Here is an 8,815-nt window from a genome sequence, read left to right on the forward strand (position 1 = left end):
TTTTAATAAAATATATCAATTTACATTTGCTAAAGGACCTTTGGGTGGCATTTACTATTGAGAAGGTGGCAGTGGCATAATCAAATGATAATACTTTTCCATTTCATAAGTATTGTAATTTATTGACAGGAGTGCTTTATTGAACCCTCTTGCATCTAGACTGTGGAGATGAGGAGCTTGAGCTGCTGTTTTAAGACCTCATTTAGCTGTCTAGCAGAAAAGATTTCTTTCCCTGAGTCTGATCTGGCAGGAGCCATAGAAGAACATTATCAGCTAGGTACAGAAATCTCAGGCAGCTCGGGTGCGTGGGATGCACGCGGATGCTGTGGTCTGGAGTCTGTCTCGCCGTGACAGCCAGACGCTCAGGGCTTCCACCATGGGGAATACTCTGCTCCTTCTGGGGACTGAGTACGGACAGTGCTGGACTTGTAGAGGTGCTTTAACGGAAGAGATGTTGAGTCATGTGTAGTAGGAATGGTGAGCAGCCACCTTCTCTAACCAAACAACTATCTGAAAAATTTGCTGTCTCTTATGTGTATGTAGGGAGTCGAAAAGAGATTTGTCATGGACAGCTCTCTGAATAACAAACTGCTCAGTGCCACTGAAGAGGTTCATGAGGGGAGAGGTTTCTGTGCAAGTCTGGGACCTTGCTAGTGCTAGTACAAAGCTTTATATAAATACAACATTTGGGTGTGTACTTCTGAATCTGTGCCTGCTCCCTGTTCATGAACATGAGCATACAACGTTTTAGACTGTACTGCTCTGTCGCAGTACAAGGATACATGAATTTGTATGCAAAGACTGTTTTCATGTTCCAATGTGCAATATCTCTGGTTTCATTTCCATTTTAGATGCGATGAAAGTGACCGAAATAGCAGAGTAGACATATATATATATGTGTGAAACATCTCTGTGCTCCTGAGAAGTGAATTCTAGAAAAAAGCACTTAAAACCACTCAGCTTATTAAGTACAGGCTGGAGTCTCATGCAGTTGTGCTTAAAACATAACTAAGTAGAAGTCACGGTGCAAACCATGTGGTAATAGGGATTATGGACTGTAATTGTTCATTAGTTGTTGGCTTCTGTCTTTAGGAGCTGCCGTTCTGACACTGTAGGAAAACTGAGGCAAGGCCAGAGAGAGGGAACGGGTGGAAGGGGCACAGTGAAACGCAAACCATGCCCACACCAGGAGGCTTACTTGGGCTTACTTGTGCTTTTAGCATCTTGCTCTTGGTGCAAGTTTGAGCGGCATTTTGGCCACTTCTGCCTATCAGATCAGTAGAGCTGTGTGTGCTATGGCTAACTCCTTACCCCAATCTGAACACAGGGCTAAGGGAGAGGTTAAATGGTGAATTCAGCATCATGTTTGCGTGTTGATTTAGCACCTACCGTTTCCCCCTTTTGCAGGCATTGTTGTTGATTCCAGACGTACGCTGTTAACTTGACGAAGAGCCGCTTATGTGTGATCATGGGGTATGATGTAAAACATTGCTCTGAAAAAGAGTTAATGAGAGCAGAGGTTGTCTTGATGGCAGCAGTGTTTACCAAGCTGTATCCACAAACATAATGCAGCACGACGAGCGTGGGTGCTGGGCTTAGGGGACTGCAGGTTTGCTCTCTACATCATCCTAACTTGTTGCCAGTTTTCATTTGATGATTTTGCGCAGTTGTAGCAACATGAATTGAAACTCCTAACACCACTCTGAGCTTTCATTTCCATTTTCTAGATTATTTTTTAAGTCACAGGGAAGTTTTAATTTGCCTTAAGTTACACAGTTTGTTACAGATGGGCCTAAAGAACTCGGGACATGTTTTTCCAGAAGTAACAAATAGTTTGTTCAGCTATGGGTACCTTAAAGAACCTGATTTTTCCAGAAGGCAGGAACATCTTAGCCCTTCGGTCTGAATGTCAGGCCTCTTGCATATACACTGGGTTGTGCATTTGGAATCATGAATCATTCTGAAAGTCTTGGTTGAGTTGTGAATCCCAGTCCTTCACTAGCTGTCATATTGGCCATTTCAAGGGCTCATTAAATAGGTCTGCTAGTTTTAAGATTGGAGGAGAGTCCAAAGTATACCTATTGCTTTTATTTTCAATACAGAAATCCAGAGTCTTCATAACACACATTCTGTGTTATTTTTGGCCATATAACATTCTGCCATATCTGATCACTTTAATATTTATGGGAGGTATTTTCTCTTAGAGGTAAGATTAGGAAGAATCCCATGGCCTTGTCCTTGCAAAAGCCAGGCCACCATTGTTATTTGGATTATAATTATTTTATCTCGCAGTGTGCTCAGGGGTTTCTTGCAAGCAGCTCTGCTTGATTAGGTGGTAGAAGTGCATGGGCTGTGTGCTCAGTGATCTTTACTGTCCTTTTTGTCTTGCAGATCGAGGGATTTTAATGGCTTTCAGGTAGAAGCCAAGTGGAGACAATCAAAATGAATTCTATGGACAGGCACATACAGCAGACCAATGACCGGCTGCAGTGCATAAAACAGGTAAGCTGAAGGTGGAGCTCATCGCCGCTAGGCGAGCATTGTGTATTGTGTGGCAGGGTGTGTTGTGCGTTATGGTTCCCTGTTGCTTAATGAATATCGTTGCCTCTTAGAGGCGAGGAGGGTGGTAGGAATGAGACATTGTAATCTTATTGAAGAGAAGAATATCTGCTGCAAGAGCTGTTGTATAAACCTCAAAAGCCAAACTTTCATCTTTCTAAGAAATCTTCAGCCTGGAGACTAACCAAATCTGTCTCTGCTAAAAGCAGAGCAATGCTAGTCCTGCCAGCTCTGCCCTGAAGGTGTCACAGCAGGCAGCCATCATACTTATGCTCTGAGCACAGTAATCCAAAATTTCAACGGGCCAGTTTTGATTATAATCCAGTATCTGACCTGAGACCCATACTACCTCGAGTCTCGAACTTGGACGGCTGGCATACCTCCAAGTGCTCGGGCTAATCGGTTTGCGTGGAGATGTAAAAATTTCCGTTTGCAAAGTAAAATTTTCAGAGGCTTTTATTTGTGAAGGTGGAGGGCCCTTATAATTCACTGAAAGGCAGTGGAATCTAAGTCTCATTTACAGATTTCCCTACTGCGACTGTGCTTGCAAATGTGTTTATAACCAAGTGAAACTACAAAGGCAAGGGTGAAATGAGCAGGTGCCATCTCTCCCTGCTTTGCCCTTCTCGCTGGTCTTTGCTCTCCAGCCTTGCAGGCAGCATGTATCCTTCTTTCGCATGCGCTCTTCTCCATGTGCAAGAATCCTTACAGAAAATTTATGGCAATAGTCCTTTGTGTAGAGAAGGTGAGCAAAAGAACGGTTTCTCATGTTGATGTTTCCTTGTTTTTATCTCTAAACCAACGCATCTGCAAACGTGTATTTTGAAGATTGATTACCCAGCTGAATCCATGAGATGAGCTCTAAATTTCAACTCTTCAGAACTGGTTGGAATTTTATGAATTACACTGGAAGAACAGAAAGACATTATTCCGTGAAACAATGTTCCCAAACCATTTTTCCCTGTTGTCTGAGCAGTTTTCTCTGTCAGTTCAGGCCACAGCATGTTTAGAGGCCAGAGTCCTGCTGTTTCAGTTGTACATTTGTATTAACTAAGGTAAAAAACTCCCTGCCTGCTTTTGCTGGGGCACATGTGCATATTGCTTCTTGAGGGAGCGCAGCATTTCCCTGTTCATAGATTTCTTTGTGTTACAGACACAAGCACCATAAAACAAAGGAACTGATAAAAAATAAGCATGAGGATGGTACTGGATCAGCTAGATTCTTAAACTTACTTTATTTTTCTTTTATCTACAACTTCCTCAAGAGGGTCTAGTGGAGGGGGAGGCGCTGCCCTCCTCTCTCTGGTGACCAGCGATAGGACATGAGGAAAAGCAATGAAGCTGCGTCAGGGGAAGGTTGGATTGGCCATTAGGAAAAGGCTCTTCACTGGGAGGGTGGTTGGTCACTGGAACAAGCTTCCCAGGGAAGTAGTCATGGCACCAAGCCTGTCAGTTCAAGGAGCTTCTGGATGACACTCTTAGTGATGTGGCTCAGTTTTAGGTAGTCCTGCAAGGAGCAGGGAGTTGAACCTGATGATCCTTATGGGTCCCTTTGCTGTATTGGAGAAAGAGACAGAAACTGACTCTGACTAGCTTTTTGAAGGAGACTCACCTCTCTGTCATGGGGTCATAAATTTCCAGCTTGGAAACATTTACCTTGTTCTTTGAGACAGGCCATTAGGTGGCAAAATTAATGTGGTGCCACAACGAGTAATTTCCAGTTCACCCATAGAGAACTGGACTGCACACTGTTACGTGCACATTGGTGTGGGGAGCAAAGCAGCACCTTGCATGGCTATATCAATGTGTCTTCACCAATTTTAGGGATTAACTTGCAGGGTCAGACAAAAGTCTGTTTGCCTTTTCTTCCCCTGTCTCCAGTCTTTTACCCTTTCCTCCAAACTTGTGAGCAAACAGTACTGCTGTTCTCCTGAAGAGATGTGTGCTTTTGGAATGGTTAACACACCAGTGGCATGGAAGGTGCATTGGAACGGGGGGAGGAAAACCACCCTTCCTTGGTGCCCAACATCTGCGTGTTTTATAACCTTGCTGGCAGCTAGTGGCTTATGCTGCCAGACCAAGAGCTGTCTGCTGCCCTCCTTGCCTCTCGCCCCAGCCCCTGAGAAACACTATAAATGGTAATCCCAGTGCCTCTTTAACTAGATAAGGTTTCAATACAGGGTAAGGACAGGCTTCTTTCTTCCCCGCTCTGTGACTTGAGACACCCACAATATCCTTGCTGACTTCTGTTACAGGATCAAGGTTGTGTTTTTCCTTCATCTTTTTTAGCCCTGTAAAGATACAAACCCAGAACTTGTATATGATCAGCTAGTTAGGAACCGGAGAGTGTTTGTTAAGAAATGTTTCAGAATAGATGAAAGGGCAAACTGAAGAGGTGGCTGTGTATTTACGCTTAAAAAAACCTCCAGACTTCTGTGGAAGGCTGGAACAGCTTGTGTGGTCTCTTTGTAGCTGATTCCCTCAGTATTTGTAAGTGTATGTGCTTTAAAATCAAACATAGGGGTTTTTTTTGATGTACAGTGGAAAAAGCCAAAGTAACAGCCTTCCCTTAACACACACAATTAGTTTGTCATGACACAGGAGGCTCTTCGGGCTACACTGAAGGAGGCTGGATCTTCAGGGTGCAGAGTTTTTTCTTTAATTCTTTGTCCATACAAACAAAAACACAAAATGATTTTGTGCTCAGCAAAGGTCTGATAGCCCCTGAGAACTGCCCTGTTCAAGGCTGTGGTAATGATCTGTTTATCTGCCAAGAACTTATGGCTCAGGTGGCTCTGATGGCACTGTCCACAATCTGACTCCAGGACAGCAGAAGCTGTCTCAGGTGGGCACATAGCTGAATTTGAGGGCTTCCCTAGTGCCTGGGGCCCAGGCACAGCCTTCTGAAGGAGCCAGCTTGGCTCCCACTGCATAGGAAGTCCTGACAGAGGACTGACTGTTTTCTTAAACCATTCTTCATAATAGACCAGAGATACGGCTTTAATCAAACACCATCTACTATTTTCCTTACGTAATATGAGCAGATACCAGGCAAAATCAGTGGGTTGCATGGCGACATCTCTCTCACCCTGATGGGTCCACTTTCAAAACTTAGGGCCATTTTAAATCTAGGGACTCCTACTTTTTATTGTCTCTATTTGCTGTTGGTCAATTTGTAAGTTGTAAGGTTTCTGTATATCTCTTCTGAAATTCTTGAAAAGAGGAAGCTGGAGAAAATCTTTCTATATTTAAGTTACAAGGAAGCCATGCCTTTCAGAATAGTTGTGTGATATCTTCCTGCCATGCTGAGGACAGTTGTCAGGGTACGTACTAGAGCTGTGCTGAAATTTAGTAACAGGTTAAAAGGAAGTATGAAAAGGCTCTTGGGTGTCAGAAGTATTTGGTTGTGGTGGGAATGGAGAAAGTTGTTTCTGCTGCTTGTGTCACGTTACATCAGAATACGTGGAGCAATATCATTAAGTGATGCTGGAACATTCGGGGGAACCCCACTTAATTGGAGGAACACATCACATAGCTGATTTCTAGAAACAGATGAGCATTTCTCCCCTCTTTCCTTCAAGAAAGCTTGCTGAATTGCTGCAGTTGTGATGCTTTATAGTGCCTACCCAGTCATTCAGACAGATATGCTAAAAGTTGTAATTGCTGTGTGTTTGTGTTGATCTTGTCTTGCTCAAATTGGAAAAAAACAGGCCCATTTCTTTCATCATTCAGCAACTGGGTTTTTGCTCACTTGCAATTCAGAGGAAATTAGAATTCTTTGTGTGTTTACATAACGGTTAGCATTGAAGGCCTGAAATGTTTGAGCTAATTCTTCTGCTCTTCTCATGTAAATGCTAAGCAGTCCTAAACATGTCATTTTTAATGTATTTTGAACTGGTTAATATGGACTGGTATGAAATTATAGCTTAAAAGGTTTTAATAAAGCTTTATGAAAATTTCATTCTTCAAGAACTTTGAAAATGAGAAGTATTCTTATCAAGGGCGCATTTATTTAGAATACATACTTTTTTTGGTTGTAGCCCATGTGAGTGCTAAAAGTTTTTTTAGCAGCTATATATGAAATAACATACAGCAGTAAGGCTAATGGTGAAAAAGACCTTTCTTTTCCATAAAAAGACATTCGATGGGCCTCAAGTGTTGCAGCTTATTGGTTGAATGGTCCATCAATGTTGTCTTAGTAGTTACACTTTTTTCATATTATTTTTTCTGAGACCCATAGATACAAATTCTGTGTCTGCCTGCATGCTCAGTCTGTTGGAATATTCCTCTGCTAGAGTTAAGTATTTTTAGGAAAAACTGACAGCAAATCAGCTTCCCTGGCTTCTCTAGTCCATTTAGAGACTTGTCAATCAACATTCCTGCCCTGTTAGATCCTGCATCCTGGTAGGGGTGGCTCTGGCTCAGGCAGTGAAGCCACAAGTGAAGAAAAGCAAAGCGGCAAAGTGCTAGAAGCACTTCTGGAGGGGAGGGGGAAGAAAACACCTTCTCAGCCTTTGCAGTATTTGGCTGGTTGGTTTATCTGATGAGATTCCAGTGGGTGGAATATAACCTATCATCTTCTGAGGCGGGCTGGTAAGGGTGGTGTGGGTATGCTTCTCTCCTTCTCAGTCCTGCTGCTTGTTTTTCACTGCCGCGCCTGTCCTGGAGTGCTGGGATGTTAGTATTGTTAACTGCTTTCAAAGAGAAAATACACAGGTATTAGATTTAAAACTTCTAGTACCCATAGTGTTTAGAATAATTTTATTCTTTTCTGTGCAACTCGCTAATCTGGCCTATTGCTTAAAATTGCCTATTGGTAAGTAAGGATGAACATTTGAAAATTCTAGAAATCTAAGTTGGATCCATGGCGTCACCTTGGTGTCAGGTGAGGATAGGAAATCTTTTTCATCAGCAGCTGGGTTAGACTCTGCAGCGAATGTGTGATGTATCTCGCAACATGTCTCTAGTTTCTGTCATGCTGTTTCTGGTTCTTCCTTCGCGCGTACACGCTTGCTACTTGAGTTCCTTCCATTGTGTGCATTAATGCAACAGCAAATCCACAGCAAGTGTGACTTAAACAGCATTTGCACTTAAGGACCATTGTACCTGTTTGTAAAAGCAAAAGGTGTTTTTAGATTAAGTTGTTTGAAGTGGTGATAGTACTGTTAGTACCAAGAGCCTTCAGCTGTGCAGACCTCTACTATCATTTACTGGAGGAAAACTCTCCTTACTGGTGGTGGTCGCTTTTGTGCACTACACAAGAAGAGCCGTTAGTGTTGTACATAGGCAGGTCACAAAGCGTGTGCTGTGAGCAGTTTTGAAAACACAGGCAAATGAAAAAGATGCATGGGGAAGCATTTTTCCTTTTGACTTTGAAATATCTCAGTAATGGCTGGCTGGCTGGTAGAACCCATGAGAACAGGTCATGTGAATTTTACATCTTCCATGGTGGTATCAGGTCATGTAGTGGTCATTTTAAATAGTCACCTTGAGATTTTATGTCTGCATAGATGAAGAGATTAAAATATTAAAGATTAAGTCAGTTGAGATTAAAAGTGCTATAAAAAGCACAATCAATGAGTAGGTAAATTACTGTAATGAGTCAAATAAATTAATTGGAAAACAAAATACGTCCAACAAATGTGCTGCTGTTTGTCCAGGTATACTGAAGATTATTGGTTATTTTTCAAAACCAGTGCTTTATTCTCCCAAAATTAAAAAAAAAAAAAAGTTATTAAATGCATTTTTTTAAAGGTGGGTCAGTACATAAGTCAGGGGAATTTGAGCCGGTGCTTTTTTGTTTGTTTGTGTTTTTCCCCCCTTGCCATCAACTCACCTTATACTTTTGGGTAGCGTTGTTTCTTTTTGAAGGATGTACTATTGACGATAATTTTCCGGTCAAGGGATGTTGTAGTATTTCATTATTGTCTCTAAAACACCTTGCTATGGAAAGAACTGCATGAAAAAACCCACCGACCCCAACTTTTCAAAATTCTGTGATATGTACCTTGAATTTTTAAGTGGTTCATAACATAGAATTATTTATATAGACACTCCACTTTGCCTGTATCCTTCACTTAATCTTCTACTAAAAGACATTGTGAAGCTAGTGATTGGTGGGGGTTTTTTGGTTACTTTTCTGTAAAGAAGGTAGGTAAGCAAGTCTGGAACAAATAAGCCTATTTTCATCAATGCAAACCATTAACAATTTAAGCATGTATTTAGATCATTATTCTAATAGTGCAATGGTGTTCTA

General features: G+C 41.9%; 1 long non-coding RNA gene across 1 annotated transcript in view; it reads left to right on the top strand.

The window, feature by feature from the left end:
* Nucleotides 1-2,388: 2,388 nt before the first annotated feature.
* The window catches only part of LOC104620229, a 29,214-nt gene continuing 22,787 nt past the window's right edge, over nucleotides 2,389-8,815 (top strand). Inside the window, exon 1 of the long non-coding RNA XR_738029.1 lies at nucleotides 2,389-2,502. This is a non-coding gene — a long non-coding RNA (uncharacterized LOC104620229). The remainder of the gene's footprint in view (nucleotides 2,503-8,815) is intronic.

Source organism: Phaethon lepturus, unplaced genomic scaffold, assembly GCF_000687285.1.
Source record: "Phaethon lepturus isolate BGI_N335 unplaced genomic scaffold, ASM68728v1 scaffold15754, whole genome shotgun sequence".
In the NCBI taxonomy this organism is placed as follows: Eukaryota; Metazoa; Chordata; class Aves; order Phaethontiformes; family Phaethontidae; genus Phaethon; species Phaethon lepturus.